The sequence below is a fragment of the Ambystoma mexicanum genome, chromosome 3p (genome assembly GCF_040938575.1).
Source record: "Ambystoma mexicanum isolate Mex_15411 chromosome 3p, UKY_AmexF1_1, whole genome shotgun sequence".
Classification (NCBI taxonomy): Eukaryota; Metazoa; Chordata; class Amphibia; order Caudata; family Ambystomatidae; genus Ambystoma; species Ambystoma mexicanum.
Window position 1 is genome coordinate 1,075,304,649 of NC_090925.1, and position 13,542 is coordinate 1,075,318,190.

The 13,542-nt window shown below is 44.6% G+C and overlaps 1 protein-coding gene across 2 annotated transcripts in view; it reads left to right on the forward strand.

Annotated features, from left to right (window-relative positions):
- The window catches only part of JAKMIP2 (janus kinase and microtubule interacting protein 2), a 562,748-nt gene that overhangs the window by 268,735 nt on the left and 280,471 nt on the right, over positions 1–13,542 (forward strand). For both annotated transcript variants that reach the window (XM_069652427.1, XM_069652428.1), the window contains exon 2: positions 13,369–13,415. The gene's annotated coding sequence lies outside the window, so the exon portion shown is untranslated. The remainder of the gene's footprint in view (positions 1–13,368; positions 13,416–13,542) is intronic.

Here is a 13,542-nt window from a genome sequence, read left to right on the forward strand (position 1 = left end):
GTTGCGTAGAAGGCATGAAACGGGGTACATTTAAGGATTTAGGTTTCTGGTGATATCTTATAGCCTCAACCAGTTCCCTTAGAATGCTGCCAGCCTGCCCCAACTAGTTCCCCTAGACTACCAAGTGCTGCCAAGTCTGTGTGACACATGTAAGGGTTAGCGCTTCTCTGAAACAGAGACCATTTTTTATGTTACATAAAATGGATGAACTAGAACTAAAGAGAAGAAGAAGTTAGGGATAGCATTGATTATGAGGCCGGAATCCCAGCACTTATGCATGCTCACTTTCCAGGGCACGTGTGCAAACCTCTCGTCCACCAGTACTTAGCTATGATGTTTGCCTTAGAGGTTCTGTGCCTGGGAAGGACGTGGCCATTGTGCATTGTGGTTAGGACATGCTGATGCTGACATAATGAACGTGTTTGAATGACAAAGAAACACTGATTGGTGAAACATAAAATGAGCACCTGAATTATCAGAAATGCCTCCTTCAGATGCCAGGCCTGTCCGGCAAAGGAGCTCAAATACCTCTACACCCGCTGTCCAAGGCATAACACATTGTTCCTTGGCTGAGCAAGAACCCGCCTTCTCCTTGGTACCAGGGGAGGAAAGGGGTCAGACTGAACAAGAGGTGCCAGGTAGCATATTAGGACCTAAGGGCATGCAATCATCTGTTTAAGGTTAATTGTAGCTTCTGCTGGGTGGTTGCCAGATCCCGTCTTGTCTGATATGTCGTTCCCCATCTCAGACCTGTACCTACCCTCTGGAGAATCCAAACTTATTTTATATTGAAAACTGAATGCCACTGAATACCAGACTGTTCTTTTTAAACTGCTAACCATTTACCATATTTTAAAAGTTAAAATGCTGCTAGTTCAGTTTAGGCCTTGTTTTTAGTCCTATTTATTTTATGACCTTCACTTGAGTGTGTTGCTCTCTTACTTTTAGACAGCTAACTTTCTACTCTACGCTCTCAGCGCGATACGAGGTAGAATTGTTTTCTACTGTATCAAGACAACGGCATTAGATTGAACTACAGTCCCCACTAGCGTTGTAGTTCTTTGGGCAGTACTTATTTGTATATCAGGACGCGCGCGAGAGGGACCAGCCGGCCTGTGGTGCCCGTGGTGCTAGCTGTGAATGTATCCATCTTCTATAACTGTCGTATGTTCTAATTTCTTTCCATTATGCATGCGTTAGCACTGATTAATGTCACAAAAGCTAATGTTAGGTGCACGAGACCTGCAGGGGAACACAAACTGCATAATGCGCAAACCTCAGCTGTTGTAAAGCGATGCCTTGACGAGGCGGTACTTAGCGTAACGCATCCAGTTGATACTGTGGGACCCCTAAACACGGCAGCATCAGCTAATGGGGGCATATCAGCCGTAGTAATGACTGATGTTCAACCTCTAATAACAGTACCTTTAAAGAAAGAGGGCCTCATTACACGGTAGGTGCTAAACCATGGTGCTATTAGCACCATGGTTCATGCTGGTAATTTACTGATTCCGCCATGGCGGAATGCGGAATTACCACCCCATTCCGAGGTTGGCGGGGCGGTAATTCCCCATACCGCCATGGCCCTTCCCCATTCCCATTTTTGCCCCATAGAGCATAATGGGAATGGGGAAGGCGCTAATTATGGTACCGCAAATTGCGGTACCGTAATTAGCACCAAGGTCCCTTTGCGTGTCCCTACTTTAACGGCTGGTCTACACCAGCCGTTAAGTTCGGGTCCCGCAAAGGGACCTCATAGTAAGACGGTAAGGGTTAACGGTCACCGGTAGCATTACCGGTGACCGTTAACCCTTACCGCCTTCCGTGTAATGAGGCCCAGAGACCATTACTCAGCAAGAAAATTATGTAATTGACGCTGAGTAGCCAATCATATAAACTACACAGGATAACACAACGGTGCTGATTGTGGATGATTGCGATATTACTAATATGTCTCAGGCTACTCTACCAGTGAGCAAAGATTTACATATAAAAATGATCTGTAGTGCTGGTCTAAAAATACTACTACTTAACACTTGGTCTCTCCTGAAACATGCCTTAGACGTAGCTACTCAGAATATTGATGTCTGTGCTCTCCCAGAGAGATGGCGTCACTCCGCAGCGGGCCCCACGTTAGCGCTTGATATCCCTCCAGGCTATGATTTTCTTCGTCAGGATAGACTAGATGGAAAAGGAGGTGGTGTTGCTTTTATTTTTTAAAGCACTTTTGATGTATGGAGGACTGAGATTCTGGATATTGATGGCAGTGAACTGATTCACGTAAAAATAAGAACTAATGCTGAAACAACAGATAACCTGACTCTGGTTTCCAGACCACCATCTTCTATGCCGGAATTTGCGACACAAATGTGAAATTCCCTACTCCCTATCCTTCTATCTAACACCAAGGCACTGGTTTTGGGAGATTTTAATTTTTGGTTGGGTAATAAGAATGATTCACATGCCAGACCTCTTGGAGATGCTCTAGAGAATCTGGACTTTAAACAACCTATTAAAGTGCCTATGTGTACCAAAGGCAATTCCTTGGATTGGATGGCCACGCACAATATTGACACTACTGATCTGGTGATCTCTCTGTGTCCCTGGTCAGATCACTTTTTTATATATTTTACAATTTTATGTGAAAAGATTCTCAAGAAAAGCGACGTGCAAACAACTATAATTAAATCATGGAACCTCAGGAAACTTATTGTAGAGGCATTGGGACCCTGGCTAAAACCTTTAGCTGATAAGGTCAATGATTTGGTTTTAGCTGCCGACGTTGCTGATGCCTACCAGCAATCTATGCAAGTGGCTACTAATACCCTAGCACCAGTGAAAAATAAGCAGGTGGTTGAGAGACAGGCGAACGACTGGTTTACCCCAGACTTACAAATTCTCAAGAGCTCTAAAAATAGGTGTCTCCATACATGGAAGTCCACATAAGATGACTATGATAAGTGGGCATACAGGATGGCAGCCAAAACATGTAAAGAAGCAGTTATAGCAGCACAAAAAACACCTTTGGTGATAGGTTTGATAAAGCCCAGTCTGAGTCCAAAGAACTCTTCAAAAATTCTGAAAAAGTTAGAACACCATGTCGGAGTAATCCAGATACTATTACTAAAGACGCTGCCTGGTGTACCTGTATTCAGGAAGCAATGTTTGAAAAGTTCGACCGGATCAAACTTAATATTGAAATCACTAAGAAAACTTTTGATCCCGTTATAGATAGACCAGTTGCTGTAGGATGCATTCCTATGGCATCGGAAATTCAGTTTCATTTTAAACACACTCTGGAATCTGAACTGGCACTGAATATAAAAACCCTTAAACCAACAAGCAATGGTGATAAAAACATGCTCTCCCCTATTGATAGGCACTCTGTGTAAATGTGTTAATGCTTCTTTTATTGAAAACCATGTTCCAACGTGAATTGAGAATGCCTGGATTACTCCTTTGCTTAAAATGCCTGGCCTATTCCCAATGACACCCACAAATTATCGGCCTGTTACCAACACGCCGTTTCTACTGAAAATCCTGGATCATGCAGCATATATGCAATTTGTGACACACCTGAAGATTAATGGGATCTTAATTAAGTGGCAATCAGCTGGTGGGGGGGCGAAGGTGGTGCAGCTACGGGGGGGGAGTATAGAGGAGGGAGTAATAGAGACAGAACAGTCCCAGTAGGTGGAAGGGAGAATAAAGAAGGTAGCACACCTGCAGAGTGGAGCTTAGAGAGTAGAGGTGGTGTGACTAAGTAACGAGACCCTGAGACGGGTGCCGAAAGTAATGAAGAGAGCAGAAGAAAGAAATACCTGGCAGCTTTTGGTGCTGGGGGGTGGATAATAGGGTGCCAGCGAGTGGCTGGGGAGCACAGGGCACAAGGAAGGTGCAGGGGGGGGGCGGCTGCCTCCCCTTCCCACTACCCCCCGGCTGTGTCGCTGCTGACAATAAGGAAAGATCTAAGCAAAGAAGAGATAGAGGGAATCAATAGTGGTGAAACGTCAAAATCACCCAGAGGGGAAGAGAAGCTACTAGGGGTGGTGAAGTGGACCCGGGCATTGCTTGGCATCAAAGAGAATGAGAAGCAAGGCGATCCAACAGTCAGGGAATACGTTCAAGAAGTTGAGTCGAGGAGTGTAGAGTTTCTGCCAAGGGACTGCTTGCCCATCATGGGTTGGGAACGGCTGTGGCAGAGTCACCCGGCAGTATTTTGAAACACATTCCTAAAGTTCCCTGGGTCTCGTTAGATCTGAAGGAACATGAGCCAAGCATGACAAGCTTGAGGCAAATAGGAGTCCCGTGAGTCTGTCAGGTGGGTAGGATCACCTAGCGAGAGCCCCGCATCTCGACTGCAGTGACAGCAGCAGAAAGTACCAACCATGTCAAGAAAGACGTGCCAGGGGCACTTAACACACCATTGATGGGTGACTTTTGAATGACCACTGGGAAGCACAGTCCCAGGGAAGGGAGTAACGGACTGATGGACTCCTTCGTCAAGCAATATGGAATTTCTCCTTTTTCGGTTATTTTGGACTACCCCTTAGTCTTTTACCCATTCTTCCCTAAGCACTGTGCCCATTTGTGTTGTTAAAGAAACTTTTTTCGACCAATCATTGAATCCTGAGAAATCTCTTGGCCGCGACAGTACCCTTAGCTACTTAAATTTTGGGTCCTTATGCACAAGCAGTGCACCAGTATTATGGGGGATGTGAAAACACACACATTGACACTGAAGTAGACTACGGAAATTGACCGTGATCTCTTCAGTTAAAAAAACGTAAATAAAGGAAATTGCAGTGGTGAACCCGGGCTGTAGGCCTTCAAGAAAGCCTTTAAGAAATCACCTGATAAGGAAACTTTGCACGATCTTCCAGCAATTCGTGGAACAACCCATTTGACCGTTTCCCTCTGCACAGTTACTGGCGGATCCAACCTTCTTTTCAGAAGCCACAAAACCACCTCACCTGAAGCTGGACGTGACAGCTCCAAACATCCAAACACTCTTGACATAGTCAACTGGACTCTGCTGGATCGCATCCTTATCCAAAATTGACTATATTTTTAAGGTGGACGACAAAGTTCCCGCGGAAAGCACGCACCCATACACTTTTGCTGATGAAGTCTTTTGTGGCCTATATGTTCTGCAAACGTGATTGACGCAGTAGTTGAAGTATTCCGCCCACTGCATTTAAATGATTTGAAATTACTTTCCTAAATTTCGTGTATTCGATGGAATCTGTCAAAAGGCGCGACAGGCAAACCTGCAGAAAGCGGCTGGACGCCATATTTTCTGCTAATTAATGCTATTATGCAGAAAAGGTGAGCTTAGATGCTGAGCTTCACTTTTACAGGCCAGGGGTTTGCAATCACTTTTTATTGGAAAATAGGCAATGTTACAATATTAGCCCAGCTGGCAGAAATCTGAGTGAAGGTTCCCTTTGTACGCTTCTGTAATTGACAAATTGGTGCCATCACTTTACAAGATCGGGGCATCACTTTACAAGATTGGGCTTTCATCTTACATATCAGAGATCTTAGTTGTCTAGGTTCACTTCATTCACGTGACTTTAACCGGCACCCCCTAGCACTACCTCTTCTCCTAATCTGCCATTCGGTTTTCCTTGTTGCACTCTATTTTTGATGAATTTATGAGTCAGAGAGAGAGAGAGAGAGAGAGAGAGAGTGAGAGAGAGAGAGAGAGAGAGAGAGAGAGAATATTTGACAGTGAGAGAGAGCAAATGCAAATTATCTGCAGTGTTATCAGTGTGGAGAAGAGACATCATGGGCCAGATAACAGAAAAGTGCATAGTTTGCACGGTATAAGCACTAGGGCAAAGTGTGCCCTATTTTTTAAAACACTAGGACATATTAGAAAACTATTGCACCATGATAAGCACAGTTTGGTACCTAAATAACAAATAATCGATTTAGTTTTTTTAATTTGGGGGTCCCCTCAATCCATCTGTTTCTACTGTCTTTTTACCCTCACCCCTAATACCCCCACCCCTTTTGATCCCTTAACCCACCCCAAATATATACTTTTACTTAAAAAAAAAATCGTTATAAACACTGGGCCTCATTACGACCATGCCGGTCTGGTAACAGCGGTGCCGATAAGCCTACCGCCACCGTTGTTACCGGATCAGCATAGTATGACTCTGAGGGCAGGTGCCGTCTGCCCGCCAGGGTCAGACCTGATGGGCTGAATGGCACCTGCCTGCAGAGTTTCACGGAAGCACTGGCACCATTATTAACGGTGCCAGTGCCTCCGTGGTCCCCATTCCCATTGAGTCCTATGGGACTCAAATGGGAATGGGGATTAACATTTTCTGGCGCCTGTCTTCTGGGATCACCAGGCTTGTAATCCTCCGGTGTTTCCGGCAAGCCAGCCGTCAGTAAATATTGCAAGTCTGGCAGCAACCCGCCAGTAGCACTGGCAGGGTTACCACCGGACTTTGTAATGAGGCCCCACTGGATAACCACACAAATGACTTATAATGTTTATAAAATGAACATGACAATAAGAATAAACCTTTGACAATGTGTGTGTTTTCTGCTGCTTTTGAGTTTGGGGAACTGAACTGCACATGTTCTTCTTCTCTGTTTTCACACAGCTGACATGCTGTCTGTCCGTCCTCTGCTCAAAGCCACATAGTTCGGTTTGAGGTCTACATCATATCAGAGAAAATACCCGGCATTCCTAGCGTTGTGAATGAGTGAGAGGAGGTCTATAGTGGAATCCGTGTGCTTAATGTACAATGTTTGGCTGCATTGTACTATGCCACGCCATGCTATCCCAGGATGCAAAGCCGAACCCACATAATGGAGTCATTTGGCCAAGGCCTCCCTTCAGCTGCCTGCTGGCACCGCAACAACATTCCAACTGCAGTGCTACTCTGCCTTGCATGGGGTAATAATACCACGTGGCTGGACGGGCACCCGGCACTGGAAATTGATATAGATTAACCACGTACAACATTGCAAGTGTAGCATTACCATGCTGGCAGGCACCAGTGAGGGACAGCCAACTATATTCTACTGATATGTTACGCTCTTATGCATGCAATGTTAAGTTGATGCCCATTTTCAAACAATATATATGTGGTAATTGGCTACCATTCACAATTGCTTAGTCAATGCCACTTAAAATGCAGCAAACTAGCACCAAAGGATTCCTGACCTTCTCCAATGCACCACCAGTCGCAGCAAGACCTTACTCTGACACAACTGGTGCACCACCACACACTTAATAGGAGCTGGGGGAGCCTATGGGCTTCATATCTAACACCATTACACAGGAACACACACACTTCCTCATCAACCAACGCTGGAAGGTGATTAGAAGGGCAGTTAGGTCTCTGACCCCATATCAGGACTGTCATCTTACAATCTTCTACCAAATGTCAAACTGCCCGAAAATATCATGCAGGGGCTTTAAATAGTTGCTTACATGCAATGTATTTGCTGGTATGCAGCTATCCGAGTCATGTTTTATTGCTACAATCCCCAGAGAAGTCGACCTCACTTTTTTCTGATCCCTGTCAACAAATATTGGAGGCCATGACAGGAGGCTGGTGGCAGGGCCAGGGCATGTCGAGGTAGGTGGAGAGGGTTGGGGTGCACAGGAGCACTCGCCTTGGAGGTGAAGGACAAATGAGCCACTTTCAAACTTCTAGTCGGACTTTGACAGTGCAGTGAAGGAAACCTGCTCTTGGTTAAAGTACAAGGGCCTACAGGCCCAGTCTAGGGTACTGCCTCTTTTCTGTGCTCAGCTGCTGAGACATTTGAATGCATTCAGGTATTCTGTCTACAAAACCACTGGGTCCTCCTCCATCTTGTTTAACTGTTAACAATAAATTGCAGGAAAAGGACCTCTTGTTGCAGGAGAAGGTACTGCACCCATAAAAACTGAGCAGTGTGGCTATCAACTTATAATACAAGCAGGTCTGATTTTCTTTAAGGGACACCCCACTCAGTGAGGCTCTAATTTGCTTGGCTTTGGTGAGAAAGGGTGGGAAAAATAACTCTATGCAATAATCTATGTCTAGTCATTTTACTTCCTATGAGAGACTTAAAACATGAGTGTATGTTGTCAGGGCCCTTTTTTCGGGGAAATGTAATGTTAATGATGAGCAGTGGCACAGGAATTCGGAATACCACACTCTGCAGTGAAGCAATTCTCATGCACATATTATCCTGACACAAATGATGAGAGGCTTGTTCCTCCAGCCCCGGGAGGTCTTCATTTTAGTGCCACATAAACTCTGATTGACATGTTTTCTGGCACTCTCCTTTTGGTTGCCAATGTTTAATCTGGCAAATAATGTATGCATTTTTGCCTTCCGCGCCAGGTATGACAAGCAATATTTGTTCTTTTTAATGCACGTCAGATGAGTGCTTTCCCCCAGTAGTATAGTGCATTTTTTTTAAGTCTTGATTTGGTTCATGAGCTCTCTTAGAACCACCTATAAAACATATGTTGTTTAGCAAGTATATTGGAAAAAGCGCCTGAAAATGCACCTTTTACACTGATTCATAAAGCACTGCAGTGGTTGAGAAAAGGGAAATTTACTTCAGCGCTGAAGATAGCTCACTAACTGCACATGCTCACATGCGTATTGGTCAGTCACGCACGTGGTAAATAATGTGCACATGAAAGCAAACAATTTCCGCACTTGGACAAAAATAATTAGAGGGATCATTGGACAGTACCATTCTGTAGGACAGGTGTGGTAAGCGCTACATTAGCACTTCAAGCAGACACCACCATTTCCAGTGCACACCTGCGGGGTGCTCATGATATGGTGCTAGACTAGCACTTCGAGCAGGTACCCCCACTTCCATTGAGTGCCTGTGGAGCACTCAATATATGGTGTTACACTACCACTTAAAGCAGACCGTGCCATTTCCAGTGAGCACCAGTGGAGCACTCATGATGATATGCTGCTACACTAGTAATTCGAGCTGGCACCACCATTTCCGGTGAGCACATGTGGGGCACTCACAAAGCACTACACTAGCACCTCAAACAGACACCACCATTTCTCGTGGGCACGGGTGTGGCATATGTTATGTCGTTACACGAGCACTTAAGGAAGGCACCAACAATTTTCAGTAAACAGCACTGGGGCATGCGTGGTAAGGTGCTACACTAGCCCTTCAAGCAGACATCATATTTCCAGTAAGCAGTTTCAGGGCATGCATGATAAAGCACTACACAAGAACTTCAAGAAGACACCACAATTTCCAATTAGCTCCTTTGGGACACTCTTAAGGCACTATACTCAAGCTTTAAGCAGACACCACTATTTATAATGAGTACCTAGGTTCTAAGTGATTTCATAGAGGCCAAATCATCAAATTATGGACATAGTTCATGAGAAATCTTCACTGGCTACCAGTTCAGCAAAGAGTTCTGTTTAAGGTTCTCTGCCTGGTCTTTAAATGCCTTGGAGGAACTGCTCCTATATATCTTTCCTCAAAGATTGTCCCATACCACCTAGATCATCATTTACGATCTTCAGGACAACACCTCCTGGCGATCCCACCATCAAGGTCGGTTTCCTGGGGCAATAGACGTTTTTCTTACGCAGGTCCCTGTGCCGGGAATTCCTTGCCACTTGATCGACGGACAATTGAAACTGCGCGAATTTGGGAAAAACTTGAAGACTTTTCTTTTTTAATAACTGTCCACAATGATTCTGGCTCCCTGCTTTGTACTACCAGATCATCTGCGCCCAGATGCAATTCTATTGCTTGGCTCCCTTGGTTATGTGCAATATAAATACAAAAATCAAAATCAATCAATCAATCAATTCGAGTTCATAGAAAGTATTTGTTTATTCAATTTGGCCGCAAATGTATGTGGGGGGAGATCCCCACAGGCCCAATCCTCCCCCATATATATTTTTGGCCACATTTTTAAAAATAATTTGACAAATTCTCCTGCAACAAAACTTCCCTATTCCAGCAGCTATGGGGCGCTCATAAGGCACTACACTCAAACTTCAAGCAGACACCACAATTTCTAGTGAGCACCTATGGGGGACTCATTTTATTGGGCACTCATGTATGGGCACCAGACTAACATCTAAGGAATCACTGCCTCCATCGTATGTAATGGGTTCCCATGGAGCCGCTCCCTGAATTATACTCAACATTTGGGAGCTTCTGGACAAAACATCAGCCCTTCAACTGAACTGATTCACTGCAGTATGTCTGAAGTGCAAGGAAGGTAGGGCCTGGAAGGTCTTACTAGTGCACAAGCTGTGTGAAGATTACACTGGGGAGAGAGAATGCAGATGCAAGGGGTCCCCCCATGTCACTCACTGTTCCCTTTTCCTACAAGCTACTGTTTTCCTAGTCATCTGTCCATGGCTCGTGACTGTCACACCCACTGACAAAAAGGTACCACTGCTAGCCAGGTGTTGTACACAGGATATTTCTGAGGTGTTCTCCCGCTTTAAAGGGCTTCCAGTCATTTCAATAAGACACACTATACAGATTTAAGAAATAATCTACAACGGTATTGAGAAGGGTCTCTTCTGAACCCCAGGAGTTTAGGGCAAAACTCTTAGTCCTATGGCATTGACTATTCTCTCCTTGCCAAAGGCTCTCTTCCCTCCAGACTCCTGCCACCAACTCCCTGTGAGAATTCTTCCTCAGATCCAAAAGGCAACCTTCAAAACTCAAAAGTTAATCGCCCTCCGCTATTGGTCGGCAATGATGTCACTCTATTACGGGTCAGCCCTCCATGACATGACTATGCAGGACAACATTACCGCCTGCTACGAGGAAGGGCCCACTACCGTCCTTTCAGGCTTCCCAATGAAAGAGCACTGATGTCACAAATCAAACCAAGGAAGGAGACGAAATTAACACTTTGCTTGCCAGAAGCAGCTACCTGGGACAAACACATACACTTCCGGGAAAAACCGCAGGTCAAATGTAACGGGGAGGAAGGGGTTTGGGGCGGCTAAAGTTACAAGGAACGAAATTTAAAAAAAATCTATATCCTGCGAGAAACAATCTTCAGGAATGGAATCCAACCACCCTTGGATTCTGCGGCTTGTAGTTCTGTAGAATTTTTGGCCTGGAATTGCCAGTGCACACAGTTGTTCTCTAACCAGTTAAAGGGTGGCCCGAGGCGGCCCTCATGAAACTGGGGCTGTTGGCAGCTATGAATAAAATAGGCGTGTTTTATACAGCGACAAATGTGTCACTTACACTCACTTGCTGAGGTCGGCCCAGACTACAGAAGCAATGCACTGTTGTGAGTACAATATTGCACGATATTAGCACTAGGGCAAAGTTTGCCCTTGGGCAAAATCTATTCTTTTGATGCATTTTTGCACTATGGCAAAGTGTACCCCAGTGCTTATTCGGAATGGTATTAGCATTTGAGCAAGCACTGTCTTGGTGCAAAAAAGTATTGAAAGTAGGTTTTTTGCACTAGAGTAATTTTTGCCCTGATGTTAATACCATTCATAATTGCACTCTAATATGACCCGAATGGTTTTGCACTACGGCAAACTTGGACAAAATGCTTATATCGTACAGAATTGCACTTGCGCCAGTGTTAAATCACTGTGATCTGGCCCATGAGCTTAATGCAATCCAATGAGAGTGTGGTCTGAGGTGACCCTCATCATGAAACTGCAGCCGATGGCAGCTATGAATGAAATAGGCGTGTTTTATTTATTTTCACGTATTATACAGCACCAAACGTGTCACTTACAGTTACTTGCTGGGCCAGTTTACAGAAACATGACACTGTTGCAAGTGCCATTCTGCCCGGTAGCATCGCGTTATCCTCGTTCAAAAAACATATGAAACCAGATTACAGAAACTTTGCACTGGTGCAAGTGCACATTTGCAGGTTATTAGAATAAGGGCAACATTATCCCTCGTGCAAAAAACATTGGGGTCATATTAGTAAACCTTTACACCATGACAAGGGCAATTTTGCATTGTATTAGTACCAGAGCAAAGTTTGCCCTTGTGCAAAAACCTATTATTTTAATGCATTTTTGCACTATGGTAAAGTTTACCGCAGTTGTAATAATAAATGGTATTGGCACTAGGGTAAACTTAGTCATGGTGCACAAATGAATTGGAAGTATATGTTTTTTTGCACTAGAGCAAATTTTGCCCTACTGTTAATACCCTTCATGATTGTACTTGCCATGGTGCAAAGGTTTTCTAATAGGACCCCGCTGGTTTTTGCACCAGGGAAAAGTGTGCCTAGTGTTAATACAATGCATATCATTACTAGGACAAACTTTTTTCCCTGGTGCAAAAATGCTATGAAAAAACAGGGTTTTTGCCCTAGGGCAAACTTTGCTCTAGCACTGATGCTGTGCAAAATTGCACTTGCACTGGTGAAAGGTTTCTGTAATTTGGCCCCTGCTCCGTTCCTCATTAATACACATACAAAATGTTTGGGCTACATACTGTAGAGTTAGTTGAGGGTTAGGAAGTGGGTGGGAGGGCTGAGGGAGGTTGAGTTACGATTGTCAGTCAGTGATAAAAGCTTTCTTGATGGAGGGTTTATGGGAAGGCTGGGAATCTGTTAGAAAGCACATCTGGGGCTGGTTCGATGTAAACAGACTAGAAGCAAGGGGACAGTCTCTTGCCAACATTCCGTGTTCGATGCAGAATAATGCAGAATAATGTCCATGACGCCATGAAAGTTTCACTGAACAACGTAACACATTGCTAAGACCTGGATATTCGCTTTCTTTTGAGTTTTTAGAGAGTAGTGTGGGTTATATTCGAATCTGGACTAGCAGCACCACATGGAGCGTTGTAAAATGGCGCTGTGACGCAGTTCACACTTCCATGTATTTCCCATAGAAATAAATTCCAGCGGCTTATGGAGGAATGGCATGCACATGGCTGGTGCTGGCAATGGGCAGATCCCCTCTCTGTGGCATCCAGAAACCCCATAAAAAATGCCAAGACTTTAGCAGCCATTCCTGGCAAGATGTGGGTGCGACACGGAAGGCAGGCCCTGCTACACAAAGTTCCTCTCTGCTGCACACTCACGCATGGTTCTCGAATGTTCCCGGGCGATGTACTTTGGGTAATGCTGTCTTCTTTCTGCATGTTCTCTCCTTGGATTCTGACGCCATGTACCCCTCTGACGCTGGATATTCATCCCCCTGTTTGCAGAGTTTTACGAAAGTTATAGTATCTCAACCTGCAGCCGTTTTTATTGCTCATTTTAGTTTTCACATTTGCTTCCAAAGCAGCATTAATTTCTCTCAATGACAGTATTTAAAAAAATCTGACGATAACCATCGAAACACATGTTTAAAACGTCAACTGCTTTATTGTTTCTTTTCTTTCCTTCCGCAGATCTGGACTGTTTCAGAGAGGATGGATGTTGACGGTTGAACACCCAGGTGCGGTAACAAGAGTTCACCCATTTCCCATGCGTTTTTACTTCTACTCAAACATTTTGTTTCCTCCATAACTGCTGAGCTTCCATCAAGTCTATGCAAAAAAGACGAGCATACTCATCCTTAGCAC